This window comes from Ascaphus truei, chromosome 13 (assembly GCF_040206685.1).
Source record: "Ascaphus truei isolate aAscTru1 chromosome 13, aAscTru1.hap1, whole genome shotgun sequence".
NCBI lineage: Eukaryota > Metazoa > Chordata > Amphibia > Anura > Ascaphidae > Ascaphus > Ascaphus truei.
The window spans coordinates 48,758,004-48,772,184 of record NC_134495.1 but is presented as its reverse complement, the minus strand read 5'-3'; positions in this window follow the sequence as shown (position 1 = coordinate 48,772,184).

Below are 14,181 nucleotides of genomic sequence, written 5' to 3'. Positions count from 1 at the left end.
AACCTGTACATCTTTCCACAATCTGTGCTCTGGTCCAGGAATAGTACGGTCCTGTATGTTCACTTATGCTGCGATGTTGGACTCAGGTATAGGGAGAAAGGAACAGTGTTTTATCTTGCGTTATATCTCGTGAAATGTGTGTATCAGTTATCGCTTGTCTTAGGAGCTCGCAATCTATGCGTGCTCCCACTGTGTTAGAGTCCCGCAGTAAACTGTAACACAGGCTCAATCTTATCCCGCCACTGCCACCAATATAAACCTGTCACGGTGGAACAGAACTTATCAACACAAAATCACTGGGAACTGATTGGAGCGAGACAGCGAGAAAATAAACCTGTACGTTTATTTCTTTTCAGAATAACACACGCAGTAAAACGAATAACATGGGATAAAAACACTTATAAGATGGTATAGGGCAAAATATCCCGACGCAGGGATAGCAGTTCACCCGTGAATTCAGGACATAAGGAACAGCCCAGGGATGAGGCTGCAGCACCTTTTAAAGCTAAGGGACCTGGTTTTTAACATGAGCCTCATTGGATTGGCAAATAATTATCTTCCTCCTATCAGATCCTGCCAGGTAACGTGGGAAATGGTCATAAGGCCAGCCCAGGTCACTCTGAGCGTGCTCAGTGAGCAGCTTGGTAGCACTGCTTAGTAAAAAGGGTCCAGAATATCTGGAGACAGTGAGTCTGGCTGAAGTGTCAGTGGACTGTCAAAGCTTTGTCTCAGGGTGTCAGCTTTGACAAGCGAAATGGTTATCACCTAGTTGTGAGACCAAGTCTGCATATTAAATGGGGTGAGTCATGGCTCCTTTGATCAGCATATTGTCTCCCCCCTGGTGTTACTTATCCACAGGGGTCGGGAAGTGTAGGACATCACAAAAGGACTTTAAGTGTTCTCCCCCAGGACTAAGTGTTGGTTCGAGATTTCTTGAGATATTCCCGCGTTAAGACCCGTGTTTACTAGTGTTTTGATCGAGTGCAGAAAATTGCATTTTAGCGTTGTCTGCAATACCATCGAGAAACTCAAGTGGGCGATCGCGAGTTGTTGTCTTAAAAATCTAATTGCAATTCAATCTGTCTTTTATTCCTGTACAGTACTTTAAGTGTGTGTGTAATTGTAATTTGAAGATTAAAAATATGAGTTCATACTGTATACAGTACAGTATATGGGAAAGAAGTTCTTTCTGGTGCTCCTTAGCTTTTAGCCATACAAAAATTCTCGAACTGTAGAAGATTTAAAATATGAACACACACAACAAAAAGTATTTTTAAGGAATTAAATGTTTTATTTGTACAGGATAATAAAGTTAAAACGAATAATACAAAAAAACAACTTCGCTCTACTTCCGAATGTAAAATATATAATCTGCACGTGTTTATGTTAAATTGGAACCTGTTTGAAACGCATATGCATGTCATCACATTTCTGCGCATGCGTGTATGTCAAATTGGAACCTTGTTGAAACGCATATGCGTGTCATCATATTTCTGCGCATGCGAATGTAAAATTGGAACCTTTTTGAAACGCATATGCGTGTCATCACATTTCTGCGCATGCGTGTCATTATGTAACCTTGTTCAGAATTACATTACTGTACAGTAAGATACAGTGTGTTTCCTCACTGTACTGTAAGTGTATGTAAACAGTAAATGCAACGTATTTTAAAGATTTTTATAGTGTATGTCAAAGATACAGTATATTTAAATGACATCAGTACTTTATGTATAGTACTACTGTAAGTGTCTAAACAGTAAAAACATAAACACACCAAAAAGTATATTGAAAGAATGAAAACATTTATTTGTACAGGATAATAAAGGAAAAAAATAATAATACAAGAATACAAAGTCGTCTCTTCTTCAAAATTTACAATCTTGTCTTTTTCTTCTTCGCAATGGCTGGTGCTTCTTGGATATCTTGGTCTGTAAAGAAAGAGACAATATTATATATTTACAATCGAACCATACATTATGCAATCCAGATTTTTGGGGCGTTTGGAGAGAAAGGGCATGACATGGGGAACCGTACATTATGACTACTGTACACATGAAAATAACTACAGTATTAAACCATGTGACAGGGTGAATGAACGTCACCAGCCATATACCTGGCAAACCTATGTTTAGGCTTGCAGTGCAGCAGTGACGAGGTTAAGTTTCAGTTGAGAAGGGCTGCTTAATTAGTCTGACCCCAGCTGCATAATCAAGGTGTTTTAAAACACCCAGGCTGTACACACATGCCAGCTAGCTGGTCAGAAGACAGGACTGAAATACTGAAGAGATTACTGCTATAAGGTCTGTTTTTCAAAGTACATGTGTGATGAACTGTCTGTGTCCTGCATGCTAAAGAGAAGCTGCCTTGTTTTCTATGCTGAAGAGAAGTTATTTTGTTTTTGTCTGCTGAAGAGAAGCTATTTTGTTTTTGTATGCTGAAGAGAAGCTATTTTGTTTTTGTGTGCTGTATATTTTTAAGGCTCAATAAAGAAGCCTTATCAAGAGAACCCACGTGTGTGGTTGCATGTACCCTGCAACATAAGGTGTCAGAAGTGCCGGGATTTTGAGAGGCCCCTGCAGTTGAAGGGCCACACACACACACAAAAATGAGAAAAATGGAAGAATTTTTAAAAGAGTTTCTGTGCGAGCAGACCAGACAGCAGGGACTGTTAATGCAGGAGCAGGCCCAACTACTATTGCAGCAGCAAACCCAGCTCCTAACCCAGCAGGCAGCACAGGATGAGAAGATGGCCAAGCTGCTGACCCAATTCCAGGGGTCTGCCAGTCCAGAACTTGCGAACAAACCCCCGGTCCTCCTGAGGAAAATGGCTCCGAACGAGGATCCAGAGGCTTTTCTACTGACATTTGAAAGGTTGCCGAAGCTCAGGGCTGGGCTGCAGATCGCTGGGCAACTGCTTTGGCCCCACTCCTCATAGGAGAAGCCCAGGCCTCATATCAGGGCCTCCCAGCAGATCAGGCAATGGACTACCAATACGTAAAAGCCGCCATACTGGATCGCTTAGGTCTGACCCCAGAGACCTACCGGCAGCAGTTCTGGAACCTGAACACCGCTAAGATGAGACCCCGGGTCCTCGTTCAGCGGTTACTGGACTTGTGTACTCGCTGGATACAGCCCGAGGAGCACACTAAGGAGGCAATTCTTGAGCAAGTGGTGTTGGAACAATTCCTACAGATAATACCCCCTTCCGCACGATCGTGGGTAAAACGCCATGCTGCTGAAACCCTAGCTTTGGCGGTCCGACTCGTTGAGAACTTCCTTGGGGCCGAGGATCAGTCGAGTGCCCTGGACCCGACGGATCCAACTTCACCAGCACTTGCAGAGACCCAAAGAGGGAGATTGGAACAACGGGGAAACTACGGCCCCTCCATGCGCAACTGCCAAGTGTCACGAAAGGAGCAGTCCTTCCAACAAGGAAGAAGTCAAAACGCCGGGCACCGCCGAGACCCCCATCCCCTTCCTGATGTCGGCTTGTCGCCAAGCACACAGCCATAGCCTCTCTGACCTTCAACACATACGTCAGTCTGACTTTTTGAGACTCGAAAACTGGATTTCCCAAAACAAACTGTTTTTAAACACTGACAAGACTGTAACAATGGTATTTGGGACCAAGACTAAATTAATAAAGCTTCCAGTGACTGAGCTCCTGATTAGAACCAACGCTAACACCACCCTAACACCTGTCACTAGTTTTAAATACCTGGGCTTATGGTTCGACTCCCACTTAACATTCGGGATGTACATTGATACCCTGACAACCAAGACCTATGCCAAACTAGGGGTACTTTACAGGAACAAATCCTCCCTAAGTCTCCTGGTCAGAAAGCGTATCGCACAGCAGATGCTAATGCCAATTATTGACTATGGAGACATAGTATATGGCTCGGCACCTCAAACCCACCTTAGCAAACTTGACACCCTCCACAATTCAATTTGTCATTTTATTCTCCAATGCAACTACAACACACATCACGGCGAAATGCTCAAAGAACTAGATTGGTCAACACTAGAGTCTAGGCGCAAAGTTCACCTTTCCTGTCTTGCCTTTAAATTCTTCATGGGCAAGCTACCCAGCTACCTGAACAAGCTCCTCACCCCTACCACATGCAGCACTTATCATCTGAGATCAGACTCCAAAAGACTGTTCATGGTCCCAAGGCTCAACAAAGTATCCGGACGTTCCTCCTTCTCCTACTGTGCACCCCAAAACTGGAACAACCTACCAGAGACTCTCACATCCACCACTAGTTTAAGTTCTTTCAAATCTAAGGCTGTCTCACATTTTAACCTGGTCTGTAACTGTTTCATACGCTCATAATATATATTTTCTTTAACTGTGCATGCAATGTCTTGTATATAATGTATACCCTGCTCATTTATGTAACTGTACTTGTAACCATGCTTGTAATGTGAATGAACCCTAAAGCTCAGCGCTAAGACCGTTAATGTGTATTTTACAATGAATAAATAAACAACTTATACTTATGTGAAGGCTGCCACAGGGTCCCTGCCTAACGAATTTCCCACAAATACATATATCCAACAATTTTACACAAAATGCAGTAACCCGGCGCCCCAATAGACAACAGTTGTCTATTGGGGCGCCGGGTTACTACATTTTGTGTAAAATTGTACTTGTAACCATGTATTATTTGTTTTACTCTGTGCCCAGGACATACTTGAAAACGAGAGGTAACTCTCAATGTATTACTTCCTGGTAAAATATTTTATAAATAAATAAAATAAATAAATGAGTGGAACTTCAAAGGACGTCGCCCACAGGACCCACCAGATGCCTGGTCTCCAGTATCCGGTCCAGCAGAGCGCTATCCACGGCCCCCTCCTGCGAGGGAACCCTCTCCATGTTCCGCCTGCGGAGAACAAGGCCACCGGCATGTGGACTGTCGACAGATGGATTGTTCCTTCAGCAGGACCGTCGCCTCGGCCTTCACTGGAGAAAATTACAAGCCCTGGCTACTTCCAGCCCAGGTTGGGGAAAAAAACGTCCAAGCCCTTGTAGATTCGGGCTCTGGGAAAACTCTGGTCTTCCAGGAACTGTTACCGCCTAACGTGTGTTCTTTTGACTCTCCATGGAGTATAGAATGTATACACGGCGATGTAAAACGCTATCCGACGGCCAAAATCCGGCTACAGGTAAAAGGTCAGGAGCCCTACCATGAAGTAGGAGTCGCTCCTTGGCTCCCTGCCCCCGTTGTGCTCGGTTGGGACTGGCCTTTCTTTTCGGACCTAATGGCCCCAGTCTTTCACGAGGAGCCTTCTTCTAGGGCTCAGGAGAACCCTGGCAAACTGTTCCCCTTCTCGGCAGACCTTTTTCCCAGTAGACACCGGGTTCAAAAGACTTGGAAGCAAAGACGCTCTGACAAACACGACTGGTTGCAGAAATCTGGGTCTCAAGGTGACCATTCTAGTAGTCAGAGGTCACAAGTTATGGCTGGGGATGGCCAGAGGGAGGGGGATATGGGCCCTGGAGATTTACCAGACCTATACCTCCCTGATTTTCACCAGAGGCAAAGGGAAGACCCAGTCCTTGCTAGACAGTATGATAAGGTGGTAAAAATTGATGAGCAGATATTGAATGCACAGGGGCTGATAGTATTCCCCCATTTTGAATTATCAAATGATATCCGGTATAGGGTGAATAGGCAGACACAAACAGGGGAGGTCACCAGACAGATATTGGTTCCCAAGGCGTTTGTTAAATCTGTGTTCACTCTAGCCCATACTGTCCCTTGGGGTGGTCACCTTGGCAGGGATAAAACATTGGACCGTATTTCGTCCCGATTCTATTGGCCAGGGATGCATAGTGATATTGCTAAATTATGTGCGGCATGTCCGGAGTGCCAGCTAACTAGTCCGAAGGGACAAAAACCAGCCCCTTTGGTTCCTCTACCCTTGGTGTCAGTTCCCTTTGAGAGGATTGGGGTAGACTTGGTAGGACCTCTAGAACCTTCTGCGAAAGGACACAGGTTTATTCTTGTAATAGTTGACTATGCAACAAGATATCCTGAGGCGTTCCCCCTGAGAACAGCAACGGCGAAGCAAGTAGCCAACAAGTTGTTGGAACTGTTCTCACGGGTTGGACTTCCCCAGGTTATGTTGACAGACCCATGTACAAATTTCATGGCTAAACTGATGCAGGATGTCTTAAAGTTACTAGAGGTCAAGTCTGTTCGGACATCGGTCTACCATCCACAGACTGACGGATTGGTGGAAAGATTTAACCGAACTCTAAAAGGGATGCTGAGGAAATTTGTAGATTCAGAGAAGAGAGCCTGGGATGAACTTCTCCCTTTTCTGCTGTTTGCAGTGCGGGAAGTTCCCCAGGCCTCCATGGGATTCTCTCCATTTGAACTGCTGTATGGCCGCCAACCCCGGGGTATCCTAGACCTCCTAAAGGAGTCCTGGGAGGAACAGCGGTCCCCTTCTAAGAATTCCCTGCAATATGTATTGGACCTTAGGAAGCGCCTAGATGTGGTTCGGCATTTTGCTAGGGAGAATCTTAGATCAGCCCAGGACAGTCAGGAGAGACATTACAATCAGAATGCTCACATGAGAGTGTTTCACCCGGGAGACCAGGTGATGTTGTTACCCAGTTTTGAGAGCAAACTCCTAGCCAAATGGCAGGGCCCATTCGAAGTACTCCGCCGCACGGGTGATGTGAATTACGAGATCGCTCAACCAGGGTCCAGGAAGGGTAAATAAATTTACCATGTGAAGTTGCTGAAACCCTGGAAGATGCAGCAGTCTCTATTCATCCACCCGGTGGAGGAGGAAACGGACTTGGGTCCTCAGCCCCCACGGGAGAACATCGTGGGTGACGATAAAATCCCAATGGGTAAACAGTTGTCCTCTGAACAAAAAGGGGACTTGTTTGAAATAATTACACAGTTCCATGATGTTTTTTCTGATTTGCCAGGGCAAACTAATTTAATTTCACATGTGATCGAGACAGCACCTGGGGTAAAAGTACGTTCCCGTCCTTATAGGTTGCCTGAAAGTCTTAGGGCCCTGGTAGAGAAGGAGGTACAAGAAATGTTACACTTAGGAGTGATTGAGGAATCATGCAGTGAGTGGTGTAGTCCACTAGTTATGGTCCCTAAACCCGATGGGAAGGGTTAGGGTTTTTTGTGTGGACCTCCGAAAGGTCAATGCGGTATCCAAGATTGACGCATATCTGATGCCAAGGGTGGACGAGTTAATTGACGCCCTTGGTAACGCGGAATATATATCCACGCTGGACTTAAGAAAAGGATACTGGCAAATACCTTTAGAGGAAAAGTCCAAGTGCAAAACAGCCTTTGCCACTCCCATGGGTTTATACCAGTTTGTGACAATGCCATTTGGACTGCATGGAGCCCCAGCCACATTTCAGGGACTCATGGATAAAGTGCTGAGACCCCATAGGGTTTATGCTGCAGCCTACCTAGATGACATTGTCATTTATAGTAAACACTGGTGGGCCCATCTAAATAGGCTGAAAGCGGTACTCAAATCTCTAAGAGAAGCAAGGCTCACAGCCAACCCTAAGAAATGTGCCTTAGGTAAGGCGGAAACCAAATACTTAGGGTATGCAGTGGGAGGTGGAAAAGTAAGGCCACTAGCCGATAAGGTAGTTGCCCTGAAAGAAGTTCCGACCCCCCAAACAAAAACGCAGGTACGCTCTCTGCTGGGTTTAGCAGGGTACTATCGACGGTTCATCCCCAACTACTCAGAAGTTGCAGCCCCATTAACAGACCTCACAAAAAAGTGTGCCCCTACACAAGTGGTATGGTCAAAGGAGGGTCAGAGAGCCTTTGAGGACACAAAAAGGTGTCTATCGGAGGGTCCCGTCCTTTGAAGCCCAGACTTCAACAGGCCTTTTGTAGTGCAAACCGACGCATCAGAGATAGGGATAGGGGCAGTGTTGTCACAACAGTTTGAGGGAGTGGAACATCCGATCCTTTTTCTGAGTAGGAAATTGTTCCCGAGGGAAAAAAACTATTCGGTGATTGAGAAGGAGTGCCTTGCAGTAAAGTGGGCAATCGAGGCTTTGAGGCATTACCTGGCAGGAGTCCATTGTACTCTGGTGACGGACCATGCTCCATTGAAGTGGTTAAATAGTATGAAGGACTCCAATGCTAGATTGACCATGTGGTATATGGTCCTCCAACCCTTCTCATTTGAGATTCAGCACAGGCCTGGAAAAGAAAATGCAAATGCTGACTTCTTTTCTAGAGAAGGGGTGGATGGTCGGGCTTCAGCCGTGCGTGGCCCCAGCCACACACTAACAGGGGAGGAATGTGACGTCACCAGCCATATACCTGGCAAACCTATGTTTAGGCTTGCAGTGCAGCAGTGACGAGGTTAAGTTTCAGTTGAGAAGGGCTGCTTAATTAGTCTGACCCCAGCTGCATAATCAAGGTGTTTTAAAACCCCCAGGCTGTACACACATGCAAGCTAGCTGGTCAGGAGACAGGCCTGAAATACTGAAGAGATTACTGCTATAAGGTCTGTTTTTCAAAGTACATGTGTGATGAACTGTCTGTGTCCTGCATGCTAAAGAGAAGCTGCCTTGTTTTCTATGATGAAGAGAAGCTATTTTGTTTTTGTCTGCTGAAGAGAAGCTATTTTGTTTTTGTATGCTGAAGAGAAGCTATTTTGTTTTTGTGTGCTGTATATTTTTTTTGTTTCAATTTTTTATTGTTTTTAGAGAGATAGACATCATACAATAAGCATTTCCATATAAATGATACAAACTCACAATCTTTAGAAGAGAAAAAATTAAACATTGCATTTAAACATGAACATTGCATTGTTGTCTTCTTTTCCTATGTATCTACTTAATTTTGTTGTGATCCAAGAAACTCTTTCAAGACTTATTGGGGTAGCGGCCGCTTCCTTGTGTATCTCTCTGTGAAAAGTCAAAGAATAGTAGAGAGTAGAGAGGAGAAAGGGGGGTGGGGGCAAGAGGGGGGTGGACAGGGGGGGGGGAAGGGAGGGAGTTGTCAGTCCTGACATTCGGTGGCTCAACTCATAAGGTTGTTAATCTTCTGGCCAAATTTCCCAGATCTTGTGGAATTTATCTACCTTTTGGCTAAGTTGTGCCGAGAGGAGTTCCATTACCTTGATTTCCCTGATTCGTCTCAATACTGTCTGTTTGGAAGGAGCATTGATATTTTTCCAGGCCGCGACAATCGAGCAACGGGCTGCTGTGAGGACATGGTTTATCATTTTACTCATTTGCGGCTGTAGGCCCTCTATTGGTTTAGTTAAGATCATAGACAGTGGGTCTACCTCTATCTCCACCCCCAGGAATTCTCGTATCATTGTTTGTATCATGATCCAGAACCCCTGAATTTTTGGACAATTCCACCAGATATGAGCCATGTCTCCTCTTTGCCCGCATCCTCTCCAACACAAATCTGAGGACCCGGGGAAAATCTGGCTCAGCCTATTCGGGGTTAGGTATCAATGAAATAAGATTTTATATATATTCTCTTTTATAGTGGTACAAATTGATGTTTTGGAGGCTGCTTCCCAAATATCCTCCCAGTCGTCTCTATCTAAATCTAAATTTAAATCTTCTGCTAATTTTAGCATATAACTATGATTAGAGTGTGCTGCGGTTATCGCCAGGCCCAGATACACCTCCGAGATCAGACCTTTACACTAATAGCCTCTTCTGCATAGTCTCTCAAATTTTGTTAGGGCCGAAAAAGCCGAATCTTTTGAGACTGTTTGCAAATAGTGTCGAATTTGTAAGAAGCCAAATACTGGTAGGTTTGTAATTTGATATTTTTTCTCTAAATCTGGAAGTGGTAAAATCTTACCTTTAGATACAAAGTCATCGGCTATTACCATCTTTAGCTCTTTGAATTTACTAAGTCCCTTTGGGAAACAGCCTGGAAGAAACTTGGGGTTGTTAAATATAGGGGTCAATAATGTAGGGGAGGATGCCAGATCATATTTCCCCTTGTTTCTAGCCCATATCTTCCATGTACATCTCATTGCTCCCAGTTTTAATTTTTCCGCGAAGGTCTCTCTTCCTCCCTTGGCCCAAAGAGCGGCCAGAAGAGAAAGAGGTCCCGCATAGGTAGACTCAATCCCAAGCCAACAACTTGTAGTTGGATCATTGTTCCATATTATTACTTGTTTTAGTTGGGCCCCCAGATAGTATTTAGTGATATCCGGGACTCCCAAGCCTCCGCAATCCTTTGGAGCTAGCAAAATTGATCTAGCATCCCTTGGTCTTTTGTTTTTCCAGATAAATTGGAAAATTCTGTTTTGAATATTTTTGAGCTCGGACATTGGGATGTCTATTGGTAGAGTCTGGAAATAATATAGGAGTCTTGGCAGAATAGTCATTTTAACTGTGGCTATTCTTCCTAGCCAAGATATCTGATATTCGTTCCAGCTCTGGAGATCTTTTTTTATCTTTTCAAAAAGGGGGGGATAGTTATATTGGTATAGGGATTTATATAATCTTGCTATCTGTATTCCCAGATATTTAATCTTTGTCGAGCTCCATTTATAATTAAAGTTTGCTTGTAGCAGCTTAACTTCGGGTACTGTTAGGGATAAATTCAGTGCCTCCGACTTGTCCGTGTTAATTTCATAATGTTCATTTTATATCCCGAAATTTTACTGAATTGGTCTAGTTGGGAATGTAAGTTCGGGAGGGACGTCAATGGGTTGGCTAGAGTTAGGATAATGTCGTCGGCAAAAAGGGATATTTTGTAGTTTGTGTCTCCAATTTCAATTCCTTTAATATTCTTTTCGTCTCCGATTGTAGTTGCCAGGGGTTCTATGGAGAGGGTGAATAGAAGTGGAGACAAGGGGCATCCCTGTTGGGTACCATTATTTATTTTTATGGGATTTGAGTCTCCTCCTGGGAGTTTCACGACATCTGTGGGAGTTTTGTAGAGAGCTCTGATCCCCTCTAGATACTGGCCCCTAAATCCGAATTTAATCAGTATTTGATCTAAAAAGTAACATCTTATCCTGTCAAATGCTTTGCAGCATCTAGCAGGATAGCCTTCATGTTTGAGAGGTGTACAGGGTCTATAAGATTGATAATTTTTCTAGTATTATCTGAGGCTTGTCTTCCCGAGACAAACCCGACCTGGTCTATATGGATTAAACTGGGTAGTATTGGGGTAAGTCTGTTTGCTAAAATTTTGCTGAAAAGTTTTAAATCCGAATTAAGGAGGGCGATAGTTACCACATTGTAATGGGTCTCTCCCTTCCTTGTGTAGAATTGCTAGATTTGCTTTGGACATTGATGTCGGTATGGCCGCTCCCTCTAGAAACAAATTAAATACATCCAGCATATACGGGGATAACACCATCTTAAATTTTTTATAGTACTGATTTGAGAAGTCATCTGGGCCCGGCGTTTTGCTAGCTTTCAATTGAGAAATGGCTTCTAATAAGGAGAATAGTAGAACGGAAAAAGAAAAGAGAAAGTGGGTGATAACTGCGCCCCAACATAGTGTCCCTCACCACGCTAAGGGTGAGAGAGTTGGGCATAGTGCCCTCACCACGCTAAGGGTGAGAGAGTTGGGCATAGTGCCCTCTGGAGACTTCTCGATGTGTCGCGTCCCGGTACCCATTAGGGAGCACTTGGAGCCCCCCGGAGGTATCCACATAACCAATCGGAACAATGCAGGGCATTGTAAAACAACAGCATAACACAATATAAAACAGGATATTGGCAACAGGTAATTAAGTTCTTAGGCCTAACATAGGATTTAGTTATTTTTGAACACTATGAGTATCTGGAATTTATTTATTTTCTTTTCTTTTTCCTCTAGTTCTCTCTCTATGAGAAAGTCCTTGCAGGATCATCATTTCTTGAATTCACCACAAGGTGGTGCCAAAGGATTAACATTGCTCAACATATAAGACAGATTTTGACATTTACAGTAAGTTTAACTTGATATAACTGGTGTAGACTTTCCTATGGGAGACTTTTCCCATTTTCCCGTTCTAGGGAGCTTAGTATTTAGACTTTAAATTAACAGTGAAATAGAATAACAAGCGCAAATAATATCACTAATAAATCAAAAGTAACACAGATGATATACTATCCATAATGAGTGCAGCTCCTGACGTAGAATTCAAACCAAATTCAAATCAGCAAACGAAGGAGAAACAGGTTCGCAAATCACATCAGGACATGGAAAAGAAAGTGAAAACACAAAATAGTGCAATATTGTCTACTCCAACAAATAGCTTCAATGCTGGAAGTTCTATAAAATTTGCACTCACGTGTTTAACGTGAAATGAAAGCGTTGTGGTTATTCAAAGTTACCAACTTATGTCTCCAGACAGGTACTCCAGATCCATATAGAGGGGGGGAAATCCATATACAAAAAAGGGAAAGCAAAAAATAGTATAGTACTGTTTTTAATGTTAAAAACACAAAGTATTCCACTTACATAAGTGCCTTTGTTTGAGAGCATTCAGACCACCCTGGGTCATAGGGTCAGACAAGGATATTCACAGCAGCAGCATCTGCTCCACGGCCGTCACAGCAGGTACTGGGCTGATTAAAGTTGTCCTCCACTTTGGATGTCATCAACAAGGGCTTATTAGTAATCACTGATTCACCCGTTCACCACATTACTAATAAGCCCTTGTTGATGACATCCAAAGTGGAGGACAACTTTAATCATCCCAGTACTTGCTGTGACGGCCGTGGAGCAGATGCTGCTGCTGTGAATATCTTGTCTGACCCTGTGACCCAGGGTGGTCTGAATGCTCTCAAACAAAGGCACTTATGTAAGTGGAATACTTTGTGTTTTTAACATTAAAAACAGTACTATACTTAGGGTGACCACCCGTCCCCCTTTTGCCGGGACAGTCCCGGTTTTTCGGTTGCTGTCCCGGTTTCCTGTGTGTCCCGGAAAAAGAGATCACGATATAGTTCTAAAAAATGCTGATAAAGGAGGGGCCCTGGTGATATTATCAAAATCTCAATACCATGTTGAAGCCATTAGACAATTGGGAGATAGAACCACCTACCTTCGTCTTAAAGGTGATCCTACATCCGAGTACCGTCTTGAGCTATTGAAATTGTTAGAAATGGGCCAAATTCTAAATGTTATTAGTCAAAAGGAATATTCATTTCTCTCCTGTCCACATCCCGTGATTCCGGTATTCCACCATCTCCCAAAGATCCATAAATCGCTGGTGGACCCTCCTGGTCGACCTATTATTGCGAGCATTGGATCTTTGGGAGATGGGTTATCGCGGTATGTGGACAGGTTTTTACAACCCCTGGTTTTCAAATTACCGTCATTTTATCAGGGACACTACAGACTTCCTCGTCAGTATACAGGAATTACCTGGGCATTACGAATACAGGTGGGTCACTATGGATGTGACCTCCCTGTATTCTATTATTGAACACAAACACGGCCTTGAAGCCATTGAACACTTCCTAGATTTATCTACTTTATCCATATCACAATGCACTTTTTTATTAGAATCCATATCATTTTTACTCACGCACAATTATTTTTTATTTGACTCACTGTTTTATTTACAAAAATTAGGCACTGCAATGGGCACCAGCTTTGCACCTTCGTACGCGAAATTATTTATGGGATTATGGGAGTCACGTTTTATTTTTCACAGTAATAACTCACATCATCATATCGTCTTTTATAGGCGATATATTGACGATCTGATCTTTATTTGGAAAGGGGATGAAATTTCACTTTTTTCTTTTTTTGATTATCTTAATAATAACACTTATAATATTAAATTCACTTTTGAGCACCATATTAATCATATCCACTTTTTGGATCTATTCCTGTATATTGACGGTAACATGACTATACAATCTGATATCTATAGGAAGCAGAATTCAAGAAATACACTTTTATGTGAGCAAAGTTCCCATCCACGTTCTTTGATCAAGAACATTCCAGGGGCTCAATTCATTAGATTGAAATAACTCTGCTCAGACAATGAGGTGTTTCTATCTCGTGCCAGAGAGATGTCAGGCAGATTTTTGGCAAGAGGCTATTCGGTTAAAGACATATCAGCAGCATTTGCTAAAGCAGACACTACAGATAGAAGTACACTTATCTGCAAGAAAAATAGGAACTACACCTCTAAAAAAGAGAGAGAACTATTATCAAGATCTGACAATAC